This window comes from Macaca fascicularis, chromosome 2 (genome assembly GCF_037993035.2).
Source record: "Macaca fascicularis isolate 582-1 chromosome 2, T2T-MFA8v1.1".
NCBI classification, from domain to species: Eukaryota; Metazoa; Chordata; class Mammalia; order Primates; family Cercopithecidae; genus Macaca; species Macaca fascicularis.
Window position 1 is genome coordinate 165,167,055 of NC_088376.1, and position 12,909 is coordinate 165,179,963.

Below are 12,909 nucleotides of genomic sequence, written 5' to 3' on the forward strand. Positions count from 1 at the left end.
TGTTTCTTTAAATAATGGGCCTATTCAAAGAAAAGACCTTGGGCTTACATCCAAATGTAGTACATACATGTACATTTGTAAGCTTTAAGTTAAAATAAAGTGTTGGTGTTATATATATGTTTTTTAGAAAAATAACGGTCCTCTTTAATAGACTTTTAAATATTGACTTATTCTCAGGTGGCTAGATATAGGAATCCTACTATTTATTTGCTCTTGAATTTGTTCAGTTCCACGTAGCACTTATTTCTGGTTCAGATAGTTTAGATGGTCCTCTCAAAACCTCAGGTTGAGTTCATTCTTCATGTAGTAGTTTATTCATTTCATTGTGACTGCATGCTTAAAACAATACATAAGGATGCAGTGGCTATGTTCAATGGCCTGGTCATTGCTGTCAGTGAACCTGAAATTGAATAGGAAAGGTATTACCCATACATGCAACTATAGTCAAGGACTCATCACATGAGTTGTACAAAGTATAACAGGTGGTTCCTGTCTACAAGGGCAAATGAAAGACTTTTCTTTATTCAACAGATATGTTTAGAAATACCTGTTAAGTACCAGGAACTATGCTTATGCCCAAGGACATGGTAGTGAATACAATAAACAAATTCTTGCTTCATGAATGTATTTAAGGTGCTCCTGGACTGTAAGGTAGGAAGGATTCTGATACATGGACATAGAGTGAAGAAAACAAATGGTGAGACGACAGGTGAGTGGCTTGAGCAAAATTTTTAACAAGCTCAAGATTGATTGAGGGATTAATCAATTCATTGAGGAATAGTTTGGCTACTAGGGGATGAGGTGCTTGTGAAAGTATAGTGTGAGATAAAGTTGAAAAAGTATGAAACCTCTTTATGGTGTAAGGAAAAATCTTTTGAAACTTGTTACTGTTGCTTTTTTGTCTGCAGTGCAGGGTACTCAGGCACCATGATCCCAAGCTTCTGCATGATCAATTTTTCCATCTATTCTGAATTCAAATTCCCCTTTGTAGTCTTTGGGACGTGGTCAACAGCCAAACACTTGTCTTGTAAGTTTGGTTTGTTCTTAAATATCTTGGGCTGGAATCAACACAGGACGGAGGGAGAAGAAATGGAGCTTCCAATCCATATTGCTCAATGCAGGATGTCAGGTCCTGCTGTAGTACTCCCCTTTTTGCTAAAAGTACATGATAAACAGAAAGAACAAGAGGGGAGAAACCAGCAGCATGTCTAACTCTATTTTGGTCCTATATTTCCTTGTTCTTAATAGTGTGTTTTGCCCTCCTGAGCTTTATGTACAAAGGTGTACATAAAGCTAGATTTGGAATTTATAGGTTCTTCTTTTTTGTTATTTGCTTTTATAGCTTAGGCTTTACAAATTCTAAGACTACGTCTATATAATGCCCCAAAAGATTTATTGGGCAACAAATTTGCTTGGCCATTTGCATCCTAATGGCAAAAGTAATTTCTTTAGACAGAATAGTTTATTTTCTTTTCAGTTGCAAATGGGAATATTTTAAGGGTAAAAATTTGTTTTGCTTCAACAGGGAATATTATAGCTCCTGATTTCGGACACCTGTGAACATTCCATCTCAGTAGAAGTCCTTCTTTGACCAGGATTTAATGCGACTCAGATGACCGCAGGCTATATTAAAATTAACCAATCCTTATACATTTTAAATTCTAAAGTTTTTCTTTAGGTTTAGGTAAATAGTTAAAAAATTATAACATCTAAGGCAGAGAAAGTGTTATTGTATGGAATAGAGTTGGTGGGAAATCTTACCTTTAGTTGTGTACTAAGGTACAGCGCTATGTTAGGAATCAGAAAGGCTGAGTTCTATATTTTTTGTTGAGCTGTATGACTTCGGATACATTGTTTGAGTTTCAGAGGCCTTAGTCCTTCTTGCAAAACTCAGGTACAGGAATGAGATTAGGGAAAGGCAGAGGATGGGTGATGGTGTTTGAGATAATTACAGACAAACCTTTGCTGAGTGCTTAATGTACGTTAGGAACTTCGTATATCTTATGTCAGTAGATTCTTTTAACCCTAGGGAAAGCACTAGAGCTCAGAAAAGTTATTTACCCAGGGCCACACAGTTGGTGAGTGGAAAACCCCATATCTGTCTGATGTTACAGCTAGATTTTTCTTCTACACCACAGTGCCTCATCTAAAGTCCCTTCAAGCACTGAAGTTCTTTCACTTGAAGCTCTACTGGTTGGTTTCTTGACACATCAAATTACAGTGTTTCCTTTTATAGCTAGAAACTTCCAGGGTAAAATAATTCAAAGGCAACAAGATAAATTTCTACCTTCTGAAATTGTCTCCATTGCTATATTAATGAGACTTTGCATGTGAAGTAGCTGTATAACCACAAAATATTATTATTATTAGATGAGCACAATTACTCTAGGCCTTTCAATCTGGAGTTGGACTTGTTTTATTTCAGAAACCTGCAAAAATCTGCATTCTTGTTTTTCATTTTCTGCTTCCGCATAAATTATGTAGCCATTTCCTAGATCTGTGAAAACTGCTCTGGCAGGCATTGGGATAGTCAAAAGAAACCCACAGGCCAGATTGCAAAGTCTATTATGGGAGATATTGTGCATATCACCTTCTCTTGCCTAAAGTCAAGTAGTCACAGTATAATATAGGCAGGAATGAATGACAGTTGTATACCACTACAGGATGATAGTTCTCCGGTTTAGAGAAGGGGAAAAAACAGCTCTAATGTAGGAAAGGCAAAAATAGGCAATCCATCTGTTAAAAAAATCATCTTTCCTTTTTCAGCTCAGTGTCTCAGTATAGCATCCTAAGGGGTCTCTGGACAAAAGGCACTTCTACAGACATAGATCTAATTGTACTTGCAATGCAAGATTTTTTCTTTCTTTCTTTTGGCTTCTGCTACTCAGAAAAGGAGAATCCAAATGAAAGAGGGGGCAGGGTAGGAGAGAGACTTCTAGGAATTCCTGGACTCGTCAGAACACAAATCATTCTATGGAATGCAAATGACTTAACAGTAATACAGGGAAGCTTCCCAGAGCAAATTACAATCCCATCACTGAGAATTAGCAATGGAAGTTGACAGGCTTTATAAACTTTGAGATTTTGTTGGAGTGGAAGGCAGCTGTAGGGAGGGGAATCAAATGCCCTCAGGTAAAAAGCTAGAAAGGATTTCTATGATTTATTTCACTTACTCTATGTAAGTATGTAACTATGTGAATTTGTGACCAAATTAGCTTTTTAGAACAATAGTGATGGAGAGTTACATAACTTCTACCCGTTTATACAAATATGTCCTGTCTATATATACAGGCGTGTCTTCCACCATGATATTAAGAAGGACGTCATCCACACGAATACATAATAAATTGAACCTCAAATAATGTGGGCAAAGTTTTGCATTCAGAAATTTCCAACAAAACACACACACACACACACACACACACACACACACACACACATACACACAAATCTTCAAGTTTAGATTTCCTGAACTCTGGCAAGGTATCAGACTGACCTGTAGTCCCATCCACATGCAAATTAAAGCCTCTGGGGCTAGGGCTTCAATGTCTGCTATTTACGCAATTTCTACAAGTTCTTTCCCCAACCAATTTGAGAACCACTTCCCTATGTTGTAAACATATATTATATCTAAGAAACCTTTGATATTTAGACAATTGATATATGAATGCGTATGCTCCCTCTGACCACACACAAACAAGTAATTATTCAACTGCTAGCTATACTCAAGAAATGTCTGCCCATCTAGCACTCTGCTAGGCTCTGTGAGGAATACATGATAATTGGCAAGGGTGTTTACAAATCAATTTGGAAAATCATGACACAGACACAGAAATTAATTAGAGATTGATTATTTAAAGTAATACAGAGACAAATGGAAAGATATTATAGCCAGTAAGTATATGTTGCAGGAAAATGTCCAATTTAGGCATCAAGAACAATTTTGAAAGAATTTTAAAGAATTGTTGGAAGTCATTCTAAGTATAATGTAGGGAGATCACAAAGTCTGATGCAACACATTTTGTGACTCTGGCAAATCCAAATATAAACTACATGATTTAGCAAGTCATGCGATTTCCTTGAAACTCAGTTTTCTTATCTTATAATGGGGTTTGGACGAGACAAGTGGTACTCCATGGTGTGGCTGGGGTGGGGGAAATCAGTTTCCCAGGCCACATATAGGATTTCTGGAGATATTTCTGTTTGTCATACTTTGAGGAGAGGGGTCTGCTAATGTCATGTAGTGGGTAGAGGTCAAGGATACTGCTAAACATCTTGCAATAAAAAGGACAGCCCCATACAACAGAGTTCTCTCTCCCAAAACGTCAAGGGTGCTGAGGCTGAGAAACTGGGCTAGATGAGCAAACAATTTCTCACAACTCTGAACACTGTGTGGTTCTTATATAATGATTTTCAATCATTAAAGGGCACAAGAATCACCTAGATATACTAGTAAAATGCAGATTCCTGACTCCAACATACAAATATATTAATAGACTAAGTTGTGTGTATGAGTAAGTAATCTGGAATTTTAACATGTACACTGATTCTATTGCATCTGAGTTCTTAATATTAACATTGAAGAAATCTAGGTTGATCCTTGAAAAACAATACCACTAGACATTATTTATTAAGTAGTTCATGAGTTATACTCACAAAAGTCCTTTGAGACTCACACAAGGTCTCTCCCTTTGTTAAAGGCATAGTAGGACTTGAATCCACCTAGTTCTAGCTGCAAAGTCCATGCTCTGGCCACTTGCAAATTGCCTCCTGAGAATGGAACAGATTTGGCAAGACAAACAAGCAGCAGATAAAGGAAGTGCATGGGGAAAAAAGAAGACTGGGCAATCTAGAAGAAAGTATCTCCATTGGGGATTGAAAACAAAAATGAATTGTTAAAGGTAAGATAAGAAATTTCAGAGGACCTTATATTTTAAAAATGAAGAATCTGAATTCAGTCTGGTAGGTTAGTGTTTTTCAGCCCTGGTTGCAGATTAGGATGGCCTGAGATCTTTAAAATACTACCGATGCCAGGGCTGCAACCCAAAAATTGTGAGTGGGGTGAGATGATGTGTCAGCAAAAGTCCTCAGGTGATTCAATATGGATCTAGATGCCCATGCAGAGCAGCTGTAACTCATAAGCAGGTGAGCGTATTGAAGAAACTGTTAACAAGATGAACGTGGTGGTAATGTATAACCTAGATTACAGCAGTGAATGGAGGAAATGGATCAGGTAGGATGCTACCGTAGAAATCTAGGGATGTGGCAATAAAGACTAGAGAGATGGGTCAGGAATGGTGCTAGACTCAGGACACCTCCCTCAGCTCTGCTGATGTTGTTTTCACTGGCCTATTGTATGTCATAAGAAAAGTCACTTAACCTATCCTTGTCTGCATTTCCCACCAGTGCTAGAAGAGCTAACTTAGCCCTTGAACATATCACAGCATTATGAGATAATTAAAAGTATTTCAGAAAGTATAATGCACAGTATGTGTTTACTATATTATGAAAAAGGTGGCAGTGAAAGTGAAAAAAAAAACATACAGACATCTTAGACACATTTATACATTGTCATGGTGAGACTGATGACCAACTGACACTGGAGAAGTGAGAAATAAATATGCTTCTAAATGTTCCCGAAGCCTGTGAAACAGGGAAGTTGGAAAAGGGGAATAATTCCTGAAGGAAATAACATGGGTATAGATAAGAAGTTCTCAGCTGGGTCAATTTTTTTCCTCCAGGGGGCATTTAGCAATGCCTGGAGATGTTTTTGGTTGTCATAACTAGGAGAATGAGGGTTGTGCTACTGTCATCTGGTGGATAGAACCTGGGGATGCTGCTATAGAGCACAGGATAGCCCCACACAGTAAAGAATTATCTGGTACAATATGTCAGTAGTGCCAAGGTGGAGAAATCTAGCACAGATATTACAAACAGTTGGAAGCGACCAATATTCTTTATCATGTAAATACATGGATGAATAAAATGAAATTCAGAGATTGAATGACTTAGTTAAGGTCCCCAACGAGTGGAGGCCACAGTGACAGAACTGATATCCAGCTTTCCTAACTTCTAGTCAGTGCTCTTTAGAGCGGCCCCGTCTGCCTACTCACCCAACTCAGTCCTAGCCCTGAGTCATCCAGTTTGAGATGCTTGGTACCCAGCTGGGAAGTCTGAGCCGAGGGCTAAGTACGAGGTTAGTGGTGGAGGTTTCCATCCTGGAGTAGCTGTAACAGACCTTTTATTTCCAAGTCACTTAAAGAAAATATAACAGAAGATGTAAACCAGGAAGTGCAGAGGAACCCAGAGGGCTCTTGGAGAGAAGGTCAGAAGTACCAGAATTGTTTTGACCCAGTGACTTTGAAATCAAATAAAAAGGAATGGCACACGCTGTGAAGTGCAGCATCGAAATCAAGCAGGATGAGGCTTCAAGAGGCCATTGGACTTTCTGGTGGAGGTCATGGTGACATTTGGAGAAAAAATTCCACAGAGTTGTTAGGAAAGCACGGGGATTTCTGAGAGGGAGAGGAGGAGCAATGAGGTGATGAAGATGTGCGGCTGGCATATTCCAAGAGTTTCCTCGTGAAAAGGAGAAAGTCAGGACCTACGGGACAGCAAGGTCAAGTCAAGGATTTAAGAAGGCAAGAGCTTCACCTGTGTTTGCTGAGAGCAGAGGGGATTTTGGCGGCGTTGGATAGACTTGGCGCAGACACACAAGCAAAGAAGGGCCGCGGCGATGCCGTTCTGTGCGCACTAGATGGCAGTAGCGGGGCCCTTTCGGCACGGTTCGCGGTCCTATAAGGCGCTGCTTGTTTAAGTACATCGCATTTAGTTGAAGCTGCAGGGGAGTGAGGGAGAGGAGGATAGCAAGCAGGAAAGCGGGAGAGCTCTAGGGACGAGGGGGCTCGGTGTGTTTACACCAGGCACGGGCTACGAGCGTCCATCCCGGCCCCTGGCTCGCGCTCCCGAAGAGGAGAGCAAGGCTGTTCTGGGATCCGGCCGTCGTACGGCAAGAGGCTTGTCTGTCCGGGTTGCCGGAGCCAGGAGAACCCAGAGGGAAACCGAGGGAAAGGAGCGGCGCGTTTTACTAGAGAGAGCGCGAGCGGAAGAGGCGAGAGCAGGAGCGCGCGAGGAGCGTCGAGCGCAGCGGAGACATGAGGACCTACTGGCTGCACAGCGTCTGGGTGCTGGGCTTTTTCCTGTCCCTCTTCTCATTGCAAGGTAGGGGGAGGATTCCCTGACCCCCTTGCGCCCCCTCCTCCCTGCCGCCGGGCTCCGGGGTGGTCGGTGGAGTAAGAAGCGCTCCGGTTCTGGATGGAACAGGGCTTATTTACAAGTCCTGCGGTGCGCTCCCTGCCCTGACAGCTCTGCGCCCCGGCTGGGTCCCGAGGCGTGCGGGAGTGTGCGGACAGACTTGCTGCAACATCGGTGTTGATGGGGAAATCCAAAGCCAGGGCTTGTGTGTGAGTGTGTGTGTGTGTGCGCGTGTGCGCGCGTGAACGGGGTCGGGATAGAGCGGCGTGGTGTGTGTGTGTGTGTGTCTTGGTGGGGTAGGGGCTTTTGCGCGAGGTGGTGGCGACGGAGCTGGGGTTGCTCCTCTGTAAACTCCAAGCGCCGCGGTGGTGTTCGCTGTCCCCGTGTCCCCGGTGCTGATATCACTGCATTCCTCCTCTTTCAGGAGGGAATTGGCATTAAGTTTAGGAGGAGGCTAGGTATCCGCTTGGCACCTGGTACTTGTATCTCTCTGCAAAATAGCCCCAACAGATTCTTCTGCCCGAGATGGAGGAGGGATGCGGGAGGGAAGGGAACGGTGAGTGGGGTGGGGGGAGGGGGACACGGGGGGGAGGAGAAGAGGGAGGGAGGGAGAGAGGGGAGAGAGGGGAGAGAGAGGAAGAGCGAGAGCGAGCCAGCGAGCGAGAAAGCGAGAGAGAGAGAGAATGAATATGAGAATTCACGGGTTAATAGCTGTGCTGGTTCATAATGGTCAATGTGTTTCGTGCTTGCAGGACAAAATTGCTAGCGCTGGGTGTTTACTTTGAAGGGATTGTAGGTCTCTATATTTTGGGGAGGTTGTAAAATGAATTCATGAAGGTTAAGAATGAAAATACATACATAGTGTGTGCATTTCACTTACAAGCTGACACCCAGAGCCCTCACGTATGTTAAACATACCTATAATACAAGAAGTAATTCCAACATAAAAATATCTTGTCTTTTTAATCCTCCTTTCTCACTCTTCCTGCTCATGAGAGAGGCTTGCACAATTAGCCATAGAGAGTCTATGCTGTGTTGCTCTACCACTGACGGTTCCACTCCATCTTCATGTTCGGGCATTCTGCCATCATTAGGACATGCACCCGCTCACATCTCTCATGCTACTGAACACACTCCATTTACACACAATGTGCACGAGCACACACAAACACACATACACTCCCTCTCATGAACACTTGGCATGAAATGACCAGACTGGCAATCCTACTTCTGATTTTTTTCTGACAGCTGGTTGCTAATGTTACATTTGTGGGTTTCATTTTTCGTTGCTGGGGGATATTTTGTGTAGCTATAAAGCCCTCTTGCTAAATGAAAAGAGAATAGACTCCCTGGCTGTTTACTAGTTGAAGCATTGCAAGTGAATAAATACTATGGCGAAGTTATATTTTAAAATATGCTTAGGGGAACAGCTGGAACTCACCCATAACACAATTACAAGTTACAGGTTCTAAAAACTTCCTCATCTCAGAACTCACTGACCCATTCCTCTCCCATCTAATTTGTGAGCTCTTGCAATACAGGCTTCTTCTACTAAGCATGTCTGCATGAAAAATAGAATCCCAACCTACCTTTGGCTTTTTACGTTTTATTTCTTCACATTTTTTTCCTCCAAAGCTCACAGGACTTTCTGTGATTTCAGATATTGCTGCAATTCAGCTTTTTCGTACAGAGACATTAGCATCGTGACTGTACTATGCCAGCAGCAGAGGTTAATCCCTTTCCTTCCTATTCCATTTAACTCTAGGAATTTAGCTCTTCTGATAAAATGCTAAGATTGATGTCACGAATACGTGCTTCTCTTAAGTTTGAGTAAAACTATGGGATATTCATTACTCAGCCATGGGGTCTCATGAGTGAAAGATACTTCTAAAGGATGAGGAAGGTGTAATGGAACACGAAACCAGGTAATTATATTTCAGGAGATCTTCTTCTAAAAAAAATAAAGCCCTACAGTCTTTTCCAGTAATAACATAGTAAACTATAGTAACAATTCTATGAATTTTCTGGTCTCATTTGGGCAAAGCAGATAGCTTTTCCTCCCAGGGAATATTATTCTTTCTAAAGAGTTTTCAAGGTTTTGCTAAATAGAGTTTAGCACATTGTGGGAAGTGGCCTCAGTTCTCAAGCTTTGGGATCCCCCAGTGTGTGGCACACACTAGGCAGCAGTAATATTGAGTAATGGGATAGGAGAAGAAGGCAGTGCAGCTGGATGAGGCTAAGAAACATGGGGATCACTCACAAACAACTGCCACACACATTATCTCCTGCCATCATCATGGCAGGGCTTGAACTGCTTCCTGACAACATGCTCTCCTCTCCCTTGAACATATATACATGTGGACAGACATGTACACAATCCTCAGTGTCAGAGTATGTGTCCCTTTTAAATTGGCCCCATCCCTTGTTTACTATCTCCATTCTTCAGCACAGTTGCTTCTGCTCTTTCTTACTCTTAAGTTCATGGATTCACAGATGAATGCTGTTCTTGGTGTTCATTTTTAATTAGAATCCATATGTTCAAGAAGGTTTAATGTAAGTATTTGAGGCTATGTGGTTCTGAGGTGGAGGGATATTTACAGAATGATTTGTGCTGGCCCCATGAGAAAAAGGCTATGTAGTCTAAGTCATTATTTTGTGACCATGGGCAAGTCAGGCATATATTCATGAGGTTCAGTAATAATTATGTTCTGTTTTTCATGAATGATGTAATAATTATCATTATTTTGAAATAGATCATAAAAGATACGTTAGTCAAGATATATTTACATGTGAATAAAAACTATAGTTTATTTTCTGGGGTTCTTTTTCCAAATATCCTAGAGTACTTTGATATAGTTGAGTATATTCATCTATGCAATGCCCTTGTGATGTTGGTAGTTGAGTATATTCATCTAACCTTTTGTGCAATGATGAGATGGCAAGAAGGTTACATACTGGCCCAGCCAGGTTTTATCCTTGATACCCTGGCAACTGTAGTTTATATTAATGACATCTCTGTTGATAAAGGGTCTGAGGTTTCCAGAAGAAAGTTTTTTAGATATTCATGATTGTACTAATATCATCACATTTACCTGTAACTTTGATTAAGCAAAGAAAGCAAACACACACACACACACACACACAAACTAAAACAAAAACACTTTTCTCGGGACTCTCCGTTTGTTCCCAGCTTAGTTGAGGCCCTGCTTCATTGGCTTAGATCTGGCCAGGTCTGTGTGTCATCTGGTATCTGTCTCTTCTTTCTCGCGCTTCAGATCCAGAGCCAGAGAGCAGCCACCGCTTTGCTCTGAGGTTGGCTCTATTTTCTCCCTTTGGCATCTGGGATGGCAGTAGCCCTGTGCCTTTTCGGGACTGCAGAAGAGATGGATTCCACTAGGCCCATCCCACCCACATCTCTCTGGTTCATCTGGGCATGAAGGTTTCCTTGGCTTCTGCCTGCAGCCATATTTGGGCTGCTTGGTGGCCAGGAGAAGAGAAGAATGTAGTAACACTGCAGCAGAGGCAGCTTAGCCAGCAAACCCCCAATCCCAACCCCAACCCCAACCCCAGAGAGCAGGGGGTGCTGCCGCTGATTAGTGAGGGAGCAGCAGAAATGCCTAGGATGGGAATGTTCTGTCTAACTACTATGAGGCTTCCCTTAAGAGCTCTGTCTAAACTGTTCACAGTGGCACTCCCCAGCCTCCTCCGAATGGTTCCAGTGAAAACAAGTTGGTGAAATCTCTTTAGAGGTTTTTGACAGGTGCCTCTGGCAAAGAATAAAAATGATACCCTTCAGGAAATATATTTTAGAGTCCAAGATGCATGTTGTTTTTAATATTAAGTGCAATAGCAAGTAATTAAAAGATCTTTTCAAGAGGCACTGTCTCCATCACCCAGGCTGGAGTGCAGTGGCATGATCATAGCTCGCTGTAACCTCAAGCTCCCTAGCTCAAAGGATCCTGCTACCTCAGCTTCCCAAGTAGCTTAGACTACAGGTACACACCACCATTCCCAGCTAATTTTGTTTTTTATTTTTCTTTTCTGTAGAAATTGAATCTTACTATGTTGCCCAGGCTGATCTTGAATTCATGGCCTCAAGAGATGCTCTGGCCTTGGCCTCTTAAAGCACTGGTATTATAGGTGTAAGCCACTGTGCCTGGCTTATTTCTAATTTGACTTGCCCACGTAATTTTAAAAGATTTAAAGCACCATCCATAAGGTATAGTTTTCTGCTAGGTAGGATTTTTGATGTTATCTCCATTGTTTCCAGCAACATTGGTAACCTAGAACTGAGTCAATGATGAACATAGACTACACGATGATGGCTGTCTGTTTAAGATACAGGAGAAACTTAGCTCCTTAAAAAAAAAAAAAAAAAAAAAAAAGGCCAGGCGTGGTGGCTCATGCCTGTAATCCCAGCATTTTGGGAGGCTGAGGCTGGCAGATCATGAGGTCTGGAGTTCAAGACCAGCCTGGCCAATATGGTGAAACTCTATCTCTACTAAAAACACAAAAATTAGCCAGGCATGGTGGTGGACACCTGTAATCCCAGCTACTCGGGAAACTCAGGCAGGAGAATCACTTGAAACCAGAAGGTGGAGCTTGCAGTAAGCGGAGATCGTGGCACTACACTACAGCCTGGGCAACAAGAGTGAAACTCCATCTCAAAAAAAAAAAAAATTGCATTCCAAATAAGTGTTTGACCCTATTTACTTAAAAATAGTACTAGGCCAGGCATGGTGGCTCATGCCTGTAATCCCAACACTTTGGGAGGCCAATGCAGAAGGATTACTTGAGCCCAGGAGTTCAAGACGAGCATTGGCAACATGGAAAGACCCTGTTTCTACAAAATAGAAAAAAATAGCCTGGCATGGTGATGTGCACCTGTAGTCTTAGCTATCTGGGAGGCCGAGGTGGGGGGACTACAGGAGCCTAGGAAATTGAGGCTGCAGTGAACTGTTACCACATCATGGCACTCTAGCCTGCGAGACAAGAGTGAGATCCTTTCTCAAAATAATAACAATAATAATAGTAACATTAACATTCTGAACAATATAGACTTTACACTTTATTGAGTGTAGTCTTCTAGATTTTATTGGTGGTGGACCAGACCTTGTCACAAGCTTTCAGTGACGATTATTACTTATAAAAAAAAAACCCCAACTCAAATTACCATGACTGCTGAAAACAGTATATGATATATTTTTGTGGAAGTTATTTAGTATAGTTTATTAATCTAGAAAAGCACAGTACAGCCTGGAAGTAAAGCAATTTATGAGAAGTCTTTGGATTTCTTTTCTTATTTCATTTGATAACTGTCAACGTCAGAAGTCTATGACTCCTTTTACACTATTCGGGTCAGATCCTGAAGCCACAGTGTCTTCTAGCACATAAAAATATTTCTACCGTGAAGATCTTTTTAAATCATAGTTGCATACATAGTACATTTTTGTCACTGTATACCTCTCTACCCTCTCAAATATGCTTGGCATATTTGAAATGAGGACTATAGAAATATTTTTCTTAAGTGAATCTTCATTGTGTACCATTACCTCTCCACCACTTATGATTTTCTTGTATTCTCCATCTTCTTTACTTAAAAGCCTTTATGCTGCCAACGTAAGCAGTGCTCATCTGGATACTTAGCTGGAAAGA

At 41.6% G+C, this 12,909-nt stretch overlaps 1 long non-coding RNA gene across 1 annotated transcript in view; it reads left to right on the plus strand.

The window, feature by feature from the left end:
• The first annotated feature begins 6,824 nt into the window (after window positions 1-6,824).
• LOC135969407 (uncharacterized) overlaps window positions 6,825-12,909 on the plus strand; it is a 274,199-nt gene continuing 268,114 nt past the window's right edge. Inside the window, exon 1 of the long non-coding RNA XR_010584651.2 lies at window positions 6,825-7,221. This is a non-coding gene — a long non-coding RNA (uncharacterized lncRNA). The remainder of the gene's footprint in view (window positions 7,222-12,909) is intronic.